Source organism: Pogonomyrmex barbatus, unplaced genomic scaffold (genome assembly GCF_055798465.1).
Source record: "Pogonomyrmex barbatus isolate J1 unplaced genomic scaffold, ASM5579846v1 scaffold6, whole genome shotgun sequence".
In the NCBI taxonomy this organism is placed as follows: domain Eukaryota; kingdom Metazoa; phylum Arthropoda; class Insecta; order Hymenoptera; family Formicidae; genus Pogonomyrmex; species Pogonomyrmex barbatus.
In genome coordinates, this window is record NW_028297160.1 from 8209748 (window position 1) to 8229587 (window position 19840).

The window sequence follows — 19840 nt, forward strand, 5'->3', positions numbered from 1 at the left end:
TCATAGCACCGTAGAGGACCTTATCATTGCTCTCGTCGGTGAATTTTAATACCTCTGCTCGATGAAGCGGACTTTGGTCAATATGGACACGTTCAAAGTTCTGTTATAATAATTTGATATCGGCAAAAGAGTCTGTTGCGCAGTTAATATTTCTCTTTATGATTTGTACTATACTTTTGAATATACAAAATGTTAAATAAAATATATTTTTTAATACATTACATTGCATATTATCACTAAATATATGAAGTAAAAATAATATTACATAATATGTTGTGCAGTATTAACGAAAATAGATATAAAAATAAAAATGTAAAACAGAACGAGACAACGAGTAAATTGTAATAATTTATAATTTTTTTTATTTGTTTATTTATTATCTTTGTCTCGCATCACACACGCGTTTAACATGTTATCGCTCAACTTGTCTTTTATCATATTAAACGTACAATTACGAAAATCCACAAAATGGATAACAAGGAATTGTAGCAAGTTTATAATCGCGATATTACAGTCATTCTCACATTCAAACAAGTAATACAAATGAGACTATTAACTGTATGGTTTAGTGTTTGTCGTGAAAACGCGTGTTCCCGTAATTTTCATTATCCATCGCAATCACTCAACGTTTAGTTTGACGACAAATGACTTTCTACCTCTGTTCGCGCGTTTAAATAATAACGACGTCTTTAACTTTCTGCGTTTCGATTTTGTACGCCACTAAAGCGAGGATTGTTCTCGAATAGCCGTGGCACGATGATAAACGCGGAAAGGCGTTTCCTTTACGAGGTTGCTCGTGCTAATCTCGATTTAAAGAGGCGAGATTGAATCATTGTTTCATGTTTACAAACGACCGTTTCTTTAGCAGTGTAATTTAATTGTTTATTCATTACGTATATATATATATATATATATATATATATATATATATATATTTCAATTGTTTACAATATCTAACTTATGAAAAAAATCTCTCAGATTGTAAAAATTTATAATTGTTACAATTTAAAACTTTATTTTTTATTAACAAGATCTATTATAGATTTATTATAAATTTTAATATTACTTATAATAAAAATAGTTAAATAGTTAAATAATTTTAATTTTATCGGTGTAAATGTAATTTTTAAAATATTTTTAATTTTATTAAATAATTATCTCGAAAAATATAAATCATATTTAAATTTTAATTGGTTGTTATTAATCTTAGTCATTGATCTTTGTTTCATTCCGGTTTTAAAAAATGATGTTATCATGCAGCACCATAAATAGTATAATTAATTATATGCTTAGCTTCCTTTTTCCATTATATTAAATATATTAAAAGGAGCGTTTATTATTATTTGCTTAGTCAGTAGAGAGAAACAAAAGCAGCACATTTTTATAAAAAATACTAGATGCGACTATAATATTTGATAAGAGTTTCTGAGATATATTTGCACAATTTTTTAAAAGCTAAAAGTTGTGTTGACAAAAATTATATTATTTTTAGCATGGTTAATTATCTATTGTTAAAAAAGTAACGCAAAAAAGTTTCTTATAAAAAGTTTCAGAGTAAAAACTTTTTCTAAGATATATCAAATTTCTTCTTTCTCTTGCAATGGTGTGTATTTTAATTAGACGTTTACAATTGTATTAACATTTACAATTTTATATTAAATAATTAACATTAATAATATTTAATCTTTTCTAATATTGCAGAAAATTACGTGCTTATTAATTACACGTAATTAAAATTTCAAAGATTTATGAGGCAAAAGTTGGATGAAATTTTGTACAGATCATACGCGTATAGATATCAAAAACTTGAGTGAAATCCTTGAAAGCATATGCTTGCGTAAGAACTCTATCATAGTTCAAACTCATTTCCCTAGACTTGTAACTTTGAACAAACCTGCTTCAGGACTCGTGCTTTAAGACTACACTTCTGGAGCAGAGACAGTAAAGACTAAAAGCGCATAACGAGGAATGAAAAGGACGGATCTCTTCGTTCGTCTTCGCAGAGGTCTCCTTTCTCCAGTTTCATTGTTTCAGCGCCCTTGAGCACGGATGTCCCTTTCTTTTCTTTCTTTTTAACTAATTGATACCCCTTTTGTTGTCGATGAACGGCGACAGGGAGAGCGCTTTACCGTCACGGAAAGAGCTGTAATTAGGGGCTATTTATCGCTGGCCTTGAGGAAATTTCTTCTGCATCCCTTGGAGCATCTATCTTACTTTCGCTTCGCCGTTCCGGAGCAGACCTCACTCCTCCCTTCTACAGCTAACCCCCCGCTCGAACTCCGATTCACGCGCGAGATTTAGCAGTATTAGCGTCAAATGGAGGAGCGGGTCGTTTAAGGCAAATTGCGGAGATATCGTTAAAAGGGTTCGTTCTGTACGGCTTTTAAGCGTATTTACGATCTCTCGACCGCTAATTAAACCACGAAACCTTATACGACGTGCCGCACAAGAACGAAGAATCTCCGACTCTAAATGGCAAGAATTCTTGCGCCTTGAGGAAGTAATAGCCTTCGCGAGGAGTCAAAGCAGTTGAAATCGCCAAGGTTTTAACATGCAAATCGCTTTTAAATATTAACGGCACAGCATTTAAAATGTTGCGAGATTTTAATGAGATTGAAAAGATTATTTTGCAAATATTATTAGTCTTTAATAATTGTCTTATAAAGCATAGCTCGTTCTTACATAATACTCAAACTACAATTTTTTAAAAACAAGTTATCTTAAAAAAAAAAGTGTTGGTTTTTCTGATGGATATTATCAATAAGCTTAAACTTGATTATTTATGACAATATAAATAAGATACACTGCTTTTATCTATATTTTCTTTGTTAAGAAGAGCTATGTTTTGTTAAAACGAGTATTCTAATTAAAAATGGGATGTTTAAAAATATGTTTTTAATACACATAGTGCACATTATAAACTATTTATGTAACTGTATATATAGCACTGTTTTTAAATGTACAAGGATCATATAACATCTTCATGAATATAAAAGTCGTTTTCAATAGTTACTCCATTAGCATTAATTATTTATTTATAACAAGCTATGGCCGTACTGCTGAATAAAGGCTGTACTTGCGCACTCGTCGCATTAATTAATAATACATTGGCTATGCGACATGCATCTCCCTTAGTTCTTCCATTAGCGGCACAACATAATTTTGTGAAGTCAATACTTTGTAGAAGCCGGCAACTTATATTACGCTGGAAAGATTATGCAAAATATAAGCTTATCGGACGCGAATTTCATTAAGAGCAGGCGTCAGGCGTTTTGATCGAGCAAATAAGTGTTCTCGATGGTAAAGATGAAGCCGATCAATAAATATTTAAAATCGCAGGATGGTTGAGACTAATACACTCGTCTTTGGCGATTGTACTATCTCGTAAGAGCTAATGATGCCATTATGTCATGCTAATAGATGCTTCCTAATAAGTTCTCGAGACTGAAACTTGGAATTTCAGATGCGCGTCCTTATCATCAATATCAATCCTTGAATGATAGATATTATCGATGTACCGTTCAATATAATTCGACAATCTCTCATTTCGTATACCAAAATGATTGGAACAAATAATTGTTTTTATATTTTAACAGAAATATTATAACTTACAGAATCAAACATTAATAATTTATTAAACATTATTAAGCATCAAAATGTTTGTGTTATCTATATTATTATTATTATTATTATTATTATTACATATTTTTTATCTATCTCTTATAATGTAGATGATTGCTTTCAGTATCCAATAATTATTTAATAATGAATACAATTCGCAAATAACGAGAATATTATAAAATTCTATTTCTTTAATTAATATAAAATTCTTAATCAAATATTAACGCAGTGATTATCTATATTTGATAAATGTATTTATAATAATAAATATATTTTTAATATTGCATTTATCTTATTTAATATATTAATTATCATTTTACGTAAAAGATACACTAATTTTTATAATTCAGATTACAATAATATCACTATTCGTGTTATTATAGTATCCTACTCGGTTTCATATTTCAAAAATTAAAAAATAAAATTTGATAAAACTTTACAATTAACCAAATTAATACAATAAGCTAAAAATATGTTTAAACAACAGAATGTGATAAATCTTTATATATATTAAATTTTTGTATGAATTCGGAAAAGAAAATTATTAGGCGTCTAAGATGCCAACCGTATTCTTTTATTGTGTTCTTTTTTCAATTTAAATTTTATAATATATATAAGATAAGATTTATAATATATAAGATTTTAAACATAAATTTAACAGTTTTTAATTTTTAATTTAACATTTCTTTTATTTTCAATTTAACATTTAATTTAACATTTCTTTGATTTGTCCGAATATTTATTAATAAAATATTTATATTAATTAACATTTTATAACTAATATTTTGAATAGATTCATCATAGAGTTTTTAAATTATAACATTTTCTTATCCGCTTCAATTTTTCCCACCCGAATTTTCATAGCATTGCATCTATCCGCGAATTTTAATAGTATTTCTACCTATCTGTAAATTTTCTCATGGCCTCCTTACCTAAACAAATCCCTATTTTATGTTGGCTAATCTAGCGGGATTTCTAATCCGCAATTGAATGGGAAATGTATTTAACAGAAAAGGAAATTCAACATTTAAAAAATCTACGTTCAAGACATAGATGGGATTTTATCATTTTCCCCCATAATTACGTGCAATCGCACATACATATGTAAAAATCTCTATGAATCACTAACATTTTTAATCATTTTGATTAGTATATTATTAATTAACTTTTTATAATTCTTTAGGCCAGATTGAATCTATCTTTCGTTGTTCCTGGCCACGTTGCTCCACCGTCGATTGAATAGACAAAGATTCTGGCCACATATAGCCAGAGAGAAGAAAAAGATATATTTCTTTAATTACTAGTTTGTTCGTCAATATCGGCAGATTTTTTGCACAAATTTTTCACGTCGATCATAAAATTGTGTCGATCGCGAGGGCTATTCAAATATTAATAAAATATTAAATTTGTGATAACGATTCTTAAACTTAATTTATTATATCGCGTTTAATTTAAATAATATCGCGTTTTTTCGTAAGACGTGTGATTAATCTTCGATTCAAAATAAGAAAATTCGATGATAAGTTATGAATAGTATTTAAGAAAATTGAATGATAAGAGGAAAATATTGAAAAATAAAAAATGAAAATAAAAATGATTGTAATTTACCCCAATATAAAAAATTTACCACTCACCGACTCGATGCGCAACAGCGGAGTTAATCTGCAACGTAGCTACGATGATTCTGTAACACAAATAGAACATGCAAATTATAGCAACGCTTTAAATAATAGATATTTTAAATATAGTAGTTTAGTAATTTTTGTGTAATCTATTTATTTTTTAATTAGATATTTATTAAAATATAATTATAATTAAAATAATATAATTATATAATTTAAAAAATCTTTAATAAATCTTTAAGAAATAAATTCAATCATTTTAAATTGTTTTTCTTTTCCAAACTGTAAATTTTAAATTATCAAAATTCAATGATTCAGATAAATAAAAACACATATAATTTTATGTTAACAAAAAATATATACTTACCGCAAGGTGCTCCGCCGATGCCCGATGCCTCTCCTAGACCTCTTCCTCCTCTCAGAATGTTCGTTGAACGTCCTCGCAGCACAAGACACTCGCGAAAAACACTCGCGAATTTAATAACGCGCGCGGACTAATTTTAAATAAAAATCTTTCACGCGATATCTGACGGCACTCTACGTTTAGCTGCCCGTGAAAATAGTCAGCACCCAAGTCGGTGAGCTTTTCGCGACACATTCCTCAAGCAAGGGCTAAGATCAAAGCAGAAGAAGATTGGAGGGGTTAATGTTCGAAAAAAGTCGTGAATTTCAAAAAAATAAATCACGCGAAGCATGTTTGTACTTCGTTAAAGAGTCGTTACTTTGATACATTTACGAATCGTTAATCATGTCGTTAATTATGGTTAAAAACCATTTATTATTACATAAAATACTATTTAAAACTATTATTAGTTATTATTATTACTATTTAAAATACTATTTCATGAGAAATAGCAACGTTTAGTATCATTCAGTATCAAAGGATCGCGGAGCGACCAGCGCAGCGACCTGTTCGTACGAATGCTGGTTTTGAATGGTAGCACGTGGACCACATGTAAACACGATACGCACTACTTGCCGTACGTACACAATGGAGCGCGCTGCGCGGCGCGTAAACATTTCTCAAAGCTGTGCCACCAACAGTCTGACTACGACAATAATATTCAATACATTATAAATAATTTACACGATCTAACTTACACGAAACACTATAGTATCTTTTAATAACCGAACATTAAATAATGTGTGTATTTCGTTAGAAAGTTATCGTTTCGATACGCTTATGAATCATTAATCTGACGGTTCGTTCACTCACATTTAACTCGACGGTTAAATATCAATCAAAAATCGACAATTAATGCGCAAAATGAAACGCATTCGCCACAAAGAGTCATTGGACGACTTGTGGCTATGCTATGTTAATACATTATTAATAACATTAGTATTACCTAACGTTAATATTAATGTTATTAATAACGGTATGCAATGAGTACAGTTAGTTTCTTCTTTGGGGCACGAAATACCCTCGGAATACTCAGCCCCTCCGCCACGTCAAGGGAGTACTCATTGGGGAGGTTGTCAGTTACAAAAAGTTATAAATTTGAAAGGTTAAATCGCGCGAAATATATACATCTTATTATAGAATCGTAGCTTCGATACGTTTACGAATCGTCTCGGTTAATGAGCATTTACTATTACATTCATAAGCAACTCATAAATTAGTATTCTTTAATTGAAAGAAATGTGAAGAAATGCGGAGCGACGCGCACTGCCACCTGATCCGTACGAACGCCGGGGAATGAATGGTAGTACGTGGGCCGCTCGTAAACACGCTACGCGCTACTTGCCTTGAATGTATACACGTGAGTGTCCTAGCCGTGGCGCGTAAACAATTCTCAAGGCTGACTATGTGTACAAGACTATGTGTATAAAAAATATTCAACAATATTACGAATAGTATCTAATCGACGAGTCCTCGTCAGGCCATTGAGTGGATCGAACGTGTCTCGTCCCCACAGAAATTTTTGTATCGCGTCATTACACATTTTCAATTATCGCTCATATAATTATCGTTTTTGTCTCGAGTGCATTTCTGTTTTGAATCGTGGCCTGTGTTGACTTCGCTAGGAAATCATAGCCAATATAAAAGGAGTAGTATGTATGTATGTAAGTATATAATGTTAAACAATAAATGCGTACGCGAAGCGCGAAGCTTTGTAATGTTCTAGTATTTATAAAATTCAGGATATACAAAATTATAGATTAAAATTATATTTTGTTGTATGTAAAATATCAAATTTTCTGATAATTTAAGTATAGCGATGTAATTATTTAAATTTGCCTAATATATTTTTTAATTTAAAAGATATTGATATTGATTTTAAATCTCTGATAGATTTTAATAAAATTAGAGTAATATAACTATAATAATATATATAAACTATTATAATTTTCTCAAGAGATTTAAATGATTAAAGTTTGAATTATAATTCTCTCGGCTTTGAAACTATTCGGAATATACTAATCTCTTGTTTAATGATAAACCTTGGAACACTTGTCAAATAATTTAATGTTGTATGCAATTGATAAGACATTTTGTATAAGTTGATAAATTACGGATACTTAATATCCGAAAAATTAAAAATTAAAAAAGTGATAAATTATAATAATTATAGAATAACATTAAATAAATATGTATTTAACATTTAATGCACTTCATTTGTTGAAAAATAATAGATATTTTTGAAATATTACTGAAAGATCAATTGCTACAACAGTAGTAAAAAATTTTTTAATTTTCTAAAATAAATATGTACAATAAATTGTGAAAAGCGATTAATAATATCAAATAAATTTACTCGAGTAAATTTTATAATCCATACAGTTTGTTTGATGGCTGTGAATACAACTTTGAGATTGAGACAAATGCGGAATTTTTCTGCGGATACGTTTGTACGATCTGTTTTACAAAGCTGCAATATATGTGCACATATATGTGACAAGACTCTCGGGTGCACTTTGTTACTCTTCGTGGCTCAAGTATACTTGAGAGAGAATCGTAATTATAATCCACAGTTTCATTTCATCTAGGACAAGTTTCCGCGACGAATCCCACTGTTACTACTATCAAAGATGCATTCGCATCGAGAGCACTTCAGTGCGTCCAGTGCATTCGATAATATGCGTTTGAGCTCGTCTCCGATGTCGGCCTGCGTAATCGTTACCTATGTAAATCGCGGACTCAAGAGACTTGTAAACTTGCTCGTGTTACACGACGCTGAGCCTTCTAACTTCAAGTTTGAGGATACGCCGTAATGTAACGTGCAAAATTTATAACTTACGAAGAGATAGGGGGTTCTTATACGATAAATTAAAATAAAAAACCTTACATTAAACCAGTTTCTCAGATATAAGAAGATTTAAGAAACGTGTATCTATTTTGGAAAAGAGAAACACTTGAGATAACATATACCTGCCCGTTAAAAAAAAAAAAAGGAAAAAATAAATTTATAATGCTAATGTTTGTGAGACAGCTTTTCCTTTCTTTCTTTTAATAAACTTTTATGAAGCATTAACGACAGGACAAAGAAAAATATCCATCTCGATAGTTTCCCCGCTAATCATAAAGCTGCCGTGATGTAATGAAGATTAAGCATCACGGCGTTGTAAGCGCAGCAGAACATGTTTGTAAATTGTTGCATTACAGTACATCTATATAGGTAGGTTGTTGTACGTAACGATGAAAGCGAGCTCGCAGTGTTGAGCATCCCTGCAACTTGGGGGCCCTTTAGATGCATAGGGCCGGATATTCTCCATTCCGCGGCTTTGAAACCGCTATCCTCCTTTCAGCCGTGTTGCCTTCTCCTTGTTGCAACGCCCGGAGGAAGGGCTAGGCTGTGAAATATAAACAGCGCATCATTATTGTTGAACGCAGATTCACGGCCGATCGCTCGTCGAAAGCTGCCGATGGAAACTTCGTCGAGCGCGACGCGAAGAGAAGAGCTTCATTGTTCACCCTCTCGAATTGTTCCTCGTTCGGAATCTTCTCGTGTTACTTTTTCTCCTCATGTACACGCTTGCTTTATCTGCCTTGAGCTTCCTCTACTCGGAATATAAGTAATGCTGTAACAATATCTCGCGACTACCTGCTGACGCAGGAAATGTCCGTGAATGACGCTTACCGGTCATTATCACGTAACAAGCCGAACGTATTCTACGTGTGTACTGTCGCGGAAATGTGAAGTTAAAGACGTAGAGAGAAAGAGAGAGAGAGAGAAAGAGAAAAAGAAAATTCTTTGTATAAGGTTGAACGATAAAAAAGAAGAATGACAGAAGGAACTAGTTATATGGACTACTAGTTATACGTGGATTGATTAAAGCTTCTGATTTTAGATTGTGATTTCTATTACTATAATCAGAAGACTTTCTTCTCAAAGCATTGTTGTCAATTATTTTACGATCTACGTAAAGCTATAATGTATCATCATTACTAAATATTTATGAATGTTTGTAATAAAAAATTTGAAATCGAGAAAAGTATTATATATTTGCATTATATTTCATAAAATTATGGATTTTAAATATAATAAAAAAAATCTCATTTTAAAGTTAAAGTAATCTTAACTTCTCTATTATAAAAACGTACGTCACGTTTTGAAACGAAAAGTTAGAGAATTAGGGAAAACAACGGTGAAAGATGCGCTTTTCTCTTCTCTATTTTCGCGATACGCTCTCCGAAGTCGATATTTGTGATTATTGCTGGGGCCACCTAGCTCTATCCCGATGAAATGTGCTTTTCGATTCGTACAGACTCAACGAACTTTGCTACTTTCAAGTGAAGTATGCTTCTTCCCAAGGAAGTCTACTTCCTCGCGTATACGTGTGCACAGATACCAGAACAGCGTTCGCATCATTCTTCGGACTGATTAAACTTCTTTAAGTTTCTTCGTAATTTCCACTTCCGCCTGTTTCCTCCGTCCAAGTACTCCGTCTTCTCATTTTGCTGGTACATTCTGTCGAAATTCGGATGAATCAATTGTAATGAACAACGCAAATGACAAATAGCTAGTCCAAACAGAAAAGTAAAATCTTCTCGTTTAAAGAGAGCTGAATGAATAAGAATCGATTCGGAAAAGCTCAACTCTGATCGGAAGATGTGCTTCGCATTCGTTAGTTTGTCGAGAAGAATCGATAATGTAGTTCATACATCATTTGCCTCATTCTAAATTCTATCTCGAATCATTTACGTCCAAATTGATACAAATAGAGTATTGGAAGTTTCGTAAAAAATAAATAAATTATAAAATATTTATTATTTTGTACTATAAGAAATTTTACATGAAGAAAAAAAAGTTGACTATTTTGAAATCAAAACGTAATTTTAAACAAGTATCTGATAAATTAATCTTTTGAATTGCATTTTGAATTGCATTTTAGTCTCTAATCTTTTGTTTGGTTTTTACCGAGATGTAAATGTGCCCTTGTTTTATTTTCAATATCACAAGCGTAAAATAAATATGAAATTTTTCATATTTTTACGATTTCACGATTGCACGATTACACTGCACTATTATCTTCTTACAAGTACAACGAAAAATGTAGAAAGAAAATCGCCGCGGAAATTGAATGTCGATTACATACGCTTCATGTGTGGCTTTGTTTCTTCGACATTGCGACTTTACTTGTCCGCTTCCGGTTGATTACGTATACCTTCCGAAAGATCGATACCGGAGAAACGTGGCCGACTTTGTTCGTACTTACGCTTGGCTAACGAGCAGGTTGTCTAAAGTACAATTTCCCTGCGGTTGCACCGCGGTTCGTCTTATGGATTAATTAGCTCACGAGTCTTCTTCCGCGCTTTCTCATTTTATCATGAAATCCACTTTGCCACGGTACTTCACAATTATGATATCTTTTTTCTACCGCGTCTTGTGATTCTCCGCATTGCGGCGCGTGAATAGGTTGACAAAGATTGGACTCGCTCAGGAAAAAGAATAAATGTAGGTACATTATCTCGGCGAGAGAAAGGCAAAAAAGTTTCCCTTTATTACTTCTAATTTAAATGTTAATGTGCATTATATATAATTGCTTAAATAAAAAAAATAATATAAATTCGCTTTTTATTTCTTAAAAATTAGTAAGATAACTCTTCTCAGAATTTGTCGGTTGCACTACAATTCTGTTAGTGTTTAAGTTAATCAAATTAATCAATTAACTGGAATCGTATTCTTACAAAATAATTAATATTAAAACTAGATAAAATAAATTTGATATAATATAGTTTCATCTTATTGAGTTCTTTGCTATGTAAAAATTTTATAACTACATTCTTTTATATGCGACTCTTTGCGCATATGCAAAGCAGAAAAGGATATATCAGAGAAAATATTGTATTTCGTGTGTGTATTGAAAGAGAGAATCAAAAGAGAGAAAAGGATTTCTCTGTCTCTTTGCATTCACAAACAGACTACAACTGTGTTTCGTTCTCTCGTTCGTTGGTCAGGCGTTGATTGGTTCTCTTTACCAGCAAGTCGCTACCTGTGTCCTCGTTAAACTGGACCGATCTTCGCGTTAACCATCACGCTTGCGTGTACTTCACTAATGACGGAACTGCATGAGCACTAATTGGACACGCTCGAGTTACTTTGTGCCACGATTGGTGCCTTGATTGTCGAGGTTAATTTATATAAAAAAAGTAGAACGATACATAATGATGAACTCTAGAATAGAAGATACGGTCGTTCCTTCATCAAATTTTTATCTTTTATATATATTTCAAGATGTCTTTAATTCATTTAAAAATTTAACTACATAATTGGACTCCTTATAAAAAGAGGAACTTTTTATTAAATATATTTTATTTTATATTTTTTAAATTAATAATAAATAATTTTTATAAGTTACTTATTCTTTATTTTACTTATTAAATTATTATGTTTTCTGTATATAATATGTAAGAATATGTATTAAGAGCCAATTTTTATCTTATATATTTATCTTTTATTTTATGACAACATATTTTGAAAAGAAGAATTTAGAACAAGGTTAATGTAAATTTTTTCGCTTTCCTCTGACATAACTCTCGCGTGGAACTCACGATGGTACGACGTAAAATTTGAGTAAAAAGTTTGCAGAAAACGAAGTTTAAATTGCAGGAAAAATTACGAGTTGCCAGAAGTTGTTTGACATCGCGAAAGAATTTGTCCATTTGCCGAGATTGAAACAATTTATTTATGAGAAATTTCTGTCGAAAGTGTTGAATGCGAATTGTCAAGCGAAACTGTGCAAAAACCGTTATATAAAGATCAATTTTAACAGAATCATGCTCGTACTATCAAAGAATCATCTTCGAATTTCAATCAGAGCAATCTTTTTCTGCAATCCTTTCACATAACGAATCCAATACGCGACTGCACAGTTAAAAGTGCACGAAATGCACCAACTCGTTGAAAAACGCGCCGTATTACGTTCGGAGAATTAAGGAAATTCTCGTTGGAAGTGCGAGCACCTCCGCGACGCTGCGAATGAATTTTCAAAGGCGATCTCGGCGTATCTGATCTACGTGCAACTGCTCGCCGATCGCGAGTTCCTTTATCGGGTCTCCGCGTCTCGGGAAGGAAAATGATAAAAATATCTACGTGCCCAGAAAACTTCACCGGCGGAGTCCGATAGTGAAGTACCATCGAAATGCCTTACACACCTTAATTGCACCACCCGGCGTAAGGTAATGGTATTACCGCACGCCCCTTTGAACTCGAAATTCAATTATTTTATAGTCCGACACGCCCAGTTACCGGCACTTAAGGGAAACGTATAGAGTGCTAAGTGCTAAGTCCAGATATTCTTTTGACGCGATATGTCAATAATTCTTTATTAATATTTAGAGTTCATCATTCAAGAGTCAATTCATAACTCGCAAATTTATAAATATCTAAACAGAGATTCATTTCAACATCTTCCAAGCGCCGTCGTGGCATAGGCGAGAGCGAGTTTTTACAGAGTAACCCTGACGGAGGTGAAATTAAAAAACTGCACTCGGAATTTCAATTGGAATTTCCATTACCTAGGAATACCTAAATGTACCTGAGGATACAGGGTTAAAGTATTTAAATAAGCAGCCAAGTTCTCCGATTTATTACGTCCATATTGAAATTCCAGTGCTCTTATTTCGACGTCCTCTGTTGATCGCATTCTTGCTCTGAGCAAATATATGCCATCCGCAGTGCATAAGAAACATTGTTTACGCGTAAACTATTTACGCAAAGTTTAGAAAAAAGTTGGAAATAATATGATAAATGAATTTTATTTTCGATGATTAATGAACGCAAAGTCGAAATGGTTTGATTGCTGGAATTTTTCATTGAAAAATGTACGGAAATGAAGAAAATTTTTCGCCTTCGTAACATTCCGCGACAGTTATCACTTAATTAAGTTTTTCAGATAGTAATTAAGATAAATTTCATTGGTAATTGGGTCACTTTTTCACAGTGAACTGCGACGTTAGATCTTGCAAAGCGCGTAAACATTTTACAATTCGGAGTTTCTTGGTAACGACAATAATTAATGATTCTATGAATTATTGGAAATGCTCTTTAAATAAAGGAAAAGTGAAATAATGTAATCAAACATTGTCGTCTTCCTTAATCCATTTTCAAAAAGAGGCATATTAAAAATATTTGCATTCTCCTTGTATTTATAATCTTCAATAATTTTAAAATTTAGTTAGGACTTACAAATCTGCAATATGTAACGTAATTGGTAATAATATTTTTTGACATAAAAGTTTCTTAATAGACAGTCGAGCAATCATTTATATTACGTTTCTAAAAAAAGCAAAACTCTGAACTACTCTGTAGTTGTACTGGCATGTCATTTCTTGAAAATTAGTTTCTTCCATTTAAGTCTCTCTCGTGAAAATTTAGACAAATATTCGTTATACCGCTTGAGAAGCAAAGTGAAAAACGTTACGATTTTAATTGAGAAACTTAAAACGGGATTTAATAATCGCGGATAAGGAAAAAGGATTATTTTCTTCGCCAGCCATCATTTCATATACAAGTATATGAAGTTTAATAGACACCCTTTAAATACCTTTTGCAGACTCTAAAATCAACATAACTGGACAAACTGACGTGCAAACTTAGTTGACGTTTGTACGCCTAACTTTCCTGTTTCACGCTATCATGGACGCCGTCGAGTTTAACAGTCAGAAAGAACAATACCGACCATTGCGACGTAAATTTGCGACATAATAAATGCCGCTTCTGCAAGGCAAATCGCTAAGTTTCATGACGGCTACTCCGATCAAGAAATATTTTAGGCTCGTTAGAAGAAAATAAGAATGAAAGAAAGTTAAAAAGAATATTTTACCTCTTTAAAAAGATTTTAAGAACATATTTTCTTTATTAAGAAAATCAATCAGCAAATTAAAATTTTATGTACTACAAATTTTTAAAAATATAAATATGTGCTGTATAAAAATGTTAAATGAGACAATTATAAAATCAATTTTAATTTAAAAATTGGTAAAGTTTTTAAGAAATGTGGCAAATTTAAAACTTAAAACTTTTTATAAAAAAATTATTTGAGAAATATTTATTATAAAATTATTTTGCCATTTTCTTATTCATAAAACATTAGTGTTTTTATGTTTTATGTTTTGAATATTGTTATTCGTTTTATGTTAATTTGAATATTGTTTATTCATTTTATATTTGTTATATAATTTATACATATAATATAATAAAGCATTTGTTTTGAAAATATACTAAATACTATCGTATCATAGTTCTCTCCAAATATGCTTTCAAGAACGATGCACCGCTGCGTCCGGTCAGGCTTGAGCAATGATTGCGCAAGCCAGAGTCCGGTGTTTCAAAGTTCTAAACACTCGTCTGGGATCCCATGAAGCCGAAGCTGAAGTTTCACGTTTCGTCCTAGGGGGCGGGTGGGGATGGCGGGGGAGGATGGGACGTCAGGAAAGGGCTAAAGGCACCCACGAAGAATGGACTAGCTCAAGTTCCTGGACAGAGTGAGTTTCCAGGGAGAAGCTGAGAAGGGTTTGCCTCAGAGGATAGAAGGACACCCGGAATGGCAGCGGTATCCACTACAAAATCATTACGTTTATCTCCCTTCGTGGGGTAAATATCTCACGAAACTTTCAGCGGAGCTTAAGCCGCACTGAAGCGATACTTATTAAATCTCCATTGCAGTAACAGTTATCGAACCGTCATCATTCTTTGTTAAGTTTCGCTGATATAATCACGTCGGACTAACTTTTGCCATATATGATTTTATGAACACTAAACCATTAATCTTTTTTGCGTGTCTTATTTGATTCTCGATAAATATGAACGACAAGTATTACATATCGGAAGTTCTTGACTCTTGGCCACTATGTGTTACGTGTACCCATTTGAAAAATTGTCTCCGCGTTACTTTTCAAAAACGAAACGATTTAAATGGTAACGTGATAATAATTCTATGTGTTATAACACAATGTAAAAGGATGTGGACAATTACGATTCTGAAAATTATCAAACACAATGATTTCAAACTATTAATGAAAGCTCCGTTATAAAATGATTCACGAAACTGACAGGCATCTGACAGACGGACGCGAGAGAAGATAGAAATATAGGGGATATTATTCATATGATGGATTAAGCATTAACGAATTAAATACGCAACACTTATTTTAGAAACAGTCGAGTTAATGTAGCGTCGAGACGTGCACGGATTTCTATTATATTCAGAAATGGTAAAATTACGTCTGTGAGTATTATCTCTATTTTTTTTGTCTAGTTCTTTTTACGAGCTACCACCGTCTTTCCCGAGTCTTTTACGCGTTTTCTGCTCGCGGAATTATTACGTGTGTCACGCGACCGTCTTAAAGAATCTGTATTACATAAAGTATGTCTGTGGGCGCGGAGAACGCGTATATCGTCTACTAGTGTTTGTAAGGCACCTCGAGACGTGATCTGAAAAGCAAGTTTTGCATTCGTCATTTCGAGGTAAATGTAGAATATACTGGCGCAGCGGCCTCGTAAATTCGCTTCTATTCCCGTACATTCATTTTGTTTTCCTTTTCGCTGTGTTTCGCTATTTTATTGCTGTCTTAGCGTCAAGTTAGCAACCGTTATACCGATACGTATTCCATAACAAAGAAATTTATTCGAGAAGAATGTTTGATTTTGGATCAAATTTTACTTTCCTCTTGTAGCATTTGCATTGAATGATAAGCAAGAAAATATGGATATATGTTTGTTATGAGTTAATATCAAATATGAAACACGAAACTTACTATTTCATGATTATCGCGCCTGAGCTTTTTCAGAACAAACGAATTATGTGATACTTAGGGAGTTAATCGTAAAAATTTTACGATCGAAAGTATCAAATGTAATCCAAAAGCAATCTCGCGTATACTTCCAGACGGTTGTTTTCTGTGCGATAATTGGAGAAATTTGAGAAAAAAAAAAAAATAGAAAGAAAAATAATATTTCTCAGATAAAAAGTTTGGCAGCACATCCTTTCGGCACATCGTGGCACTGAAATTATATGATAGCGATAAGTGCGTATACGCGATATGCTTCCGATATGCTTGGTTATCTGACAGCACATCAAAATCGACAGACACGATTGCATTAGAAAAGCCATGGGCTCTTATGAAAGATTGGTATTGTAATTGAATTGCCATGATCCGTGGATGTTGGCTGGACGCACGCGAAGAATGTCTACGATTTATGAGATTCCGCAGGATGCCCTCGAGCTAAAGGCGTGCTCGGGGTATTAAGCGCGATTCCACACTGTATGGAATTTTTGCAATAAAATGAGCGGGACTGGTAGTGATAGTAACAGGTGTTGGAGCCTTTGTACATTCTGACAGATAATTTGATCGTAACACCGAGACGCGATAGCGTAATAACGTCAATTTTTTTTCAAGAAAAATGTATAGCCGCTTAGAATTACATGGAAAATCGAAACGTTTGTACAAAAAGTGCTCGTTTTATAAATGAAAACTGGCGAAATTTACTGATTTATATCCTCTCTCGATATTAAATGTAATTATTATTCTTTTAGTGAGAAAAATACGTTAAAAATGATAGAAATCTTTTTGTATAAGTTTATACATTTTTAATTAACAATAAACCAAACAACTAAACGTGTATAATATTAAAAAACAGAAAACAAAAAATTTTCTAAAATAAAGAAGATGAAGTAAAAAACGAATTAAGCTTAAGCAATATAGCATATTTTGAAATTATTTAATGTTCTGCTGATATGTTTTTTGATTGAAAGTCAAAAAGATAATATTTAAAAGAACATAAATTTTAATCATAAAGTAGATTTCATGTGTTCTTTTTGATTTTAATCTTGCGAAAGAAATGAAGAGGGGCAACGAGGCTTGACATGCATCCTTAGGGAAAAAAGAAATCATCTTGAATTGTAGAAAAACTGACTGTTCCTCGTAAAAGCGATTGCGCCGGAATCTGAAGACGGCAATCTGATTGGGATACTCATCGTAAAAGGTGCAGGTAGCTGTGTCATCATCCCGATCCTGATTGCTGCTCAGCTTCGGGCTACGGTCAAGCGTTCATGCCATTCTAATTAGCGACTGCAATTGGGGAGGGGCAAGGGCGAGTTGGCAGCTGCGCTCATGGGAATTGTTGCCGCATCTCTGAGCTACTAACCTGGTGAAATTCCTCCGTTATACAAGCGATGAATCCGTCGACAAAATCCGATTTTCTAGTTAGAAGTATAAACTTTGATCGGACGTTTTTGGATTATGAATCACGTTTTGAAGCGAACATATGTAAACGAATACAAGACAAATGGTAGCAAAGATGTTTGGTAGAACGCGAAAGACTGAACGAATTAGTTAACAAAAAAATAAGTATTATATATAAATCTGAATTTTTTATTTTTTAATAAATTCTTTTTGAATTTTTATTTTATTTCTATTTTATCATGGGTTCTTGTCTGATAGTAATCTCGAAGAATATCCATGCTTTTTCCAGTGCGATCGTGTTATCTTATATCTTATATCTTTATTGCTCTTCGTAGATCCGTGATATTCTAGTTAATTAGCTGCTTCACCGATGGGAATTATCATCGTGCAGTCGTACATCCGTTCGTAAACCAACCGAGATTCTCACATCACATGATCGATCCAGCTGTCCAATCGCTTGAAATTTATCGAACAGTTTCAAGAGACAATAAATGTTAGCAATAATGTTAGCAACGGAAAGTATTTGTACAATATATAGAGTGCGCAAAAGAAGAAGAAAACTAAATATAACGTTATATAAATAAAAGCAAAAATACAAAAATAGAAATACAAAAGTAGAGGTAAAAAATTGTCGCGGAATAAAAGGTAGCGCGATACATATACTTTTATGTTTTAAGCTACAAAGTAATAATGATGTATTATTTCAAACTTTTATCTTAAATTTATAATTTTTTGTAAATTTTTGTAAATGTCAAAGAAAAGTTGATAATCTATCATAAAGAAATACACACAAAATCAATTTACGTAATAAATATTAATTTATATAAAATAATATATAAAATAAGGTTATATAAAATAATATCCATAACAATTAATAAGTATATTAAAATTTATTAATATATAATAATTAAATATTAATAATGAAAATAAATTAATAAATAATAAGTATTTCTGTTTTAATGTAATGTAAAAGTTATTCAGCTATTACATTATTTATAAATTAAACTTTAAAGATTGGCAGGAAACGAAAAGGATAATTACACATACAGATTGTTTTTAGAAAACGAGAATAGGGCTGAATCACATATAATGTAATTTCATTTATTATCTCAAGTTATTGTCACATAATTGCAATAATCTGAATTTTAATTACTGTAGAATAAATTATAAATTATAAAAAGCATTATGTGGACTGTAAATCCCATAAATTTATTTTTGAATTTTTAACATTATTACATTTTGCTGCTTATACTGATTTTTAGCAATGTGTTATTGTCGTATTGAAATAAATGCAGATTCAATAATATCTATTATTAGATCTGTATTTTTTTATATAATTATATAAAGTAATTAAACTATAAATATATAGTACGTAAATTGATTTTGTATGTAAACTACAGATACAATAAAAAAGTAATAAAAAGTTTCAAGTATCTAATAAATCACATGTGAAAATATTGTTAAATTTAAAATAAAATCACAACGTAAAGACTAGAGAAGCTTTGCATCGCATACTTTACTCAAACTATTATAAAAAATAGTGAAGAATACAGCGATACATTTTTCATTATGAAACTCGTATCCGGAAGGGATCTCATTGGGCGTTGTCGTCATTCTAATTAGTGGAGATAGGAGCTTAGTTGCAGCTGGGGTCTCCTGTGTTAGTTTGCTGAATATATAGATGCACCTGCAACGGTTACCCATTTGGTGCTTTCCTGCTTTGCCCTGTGTACTACGAGTGGAGCTCTCTTGATGGATTTGTCAACGTCCGTCAATTTGCTTTAAAACCAAATCAATGACGCTCATTTGCATATTGCACGTTGAAATTTTTTAAATGACAGTGAGTCTAAAGCTAAACAATTTGCATATGTCTATCGAGCACTCTTTGCATTTTAAATACTTTTTTATTTTAAGTGCAGAAGCTTGTATAATTATGATAAAATAACGGTAGTTTTGAACTTCTCTT

General features: G+C 32.2%; 1 protein-coding gene across 5 annotated transcripts in view; it reads left to right on the top strand.

The window, feature by feature from the left end:
• The first annotated feature begins 7100 nt into the window (after positions 1–7100).
• The window catches only part of LOC105424865 (protein amalgam), a 270737-nt gene continuing 257997 nt past the window's right edge, over positions 7101–19840 (top strand). For 2 of the 5 annotated variants that reach the window (XR_016140765.1, XM_089082921.1), the window contains exon 1: positions 7106–7310. The gene's annotated coding sequence lies outside the window, so the exon portion shown is untranslated. Of the gene's footprint in view, positions 7311–19840 lie in introns of all 5 variants that reach the window. The other 3 variants (XR_016140761.1, XR_016140764.1, XM_089082922.1) reach the window with 3 other exon arrangements.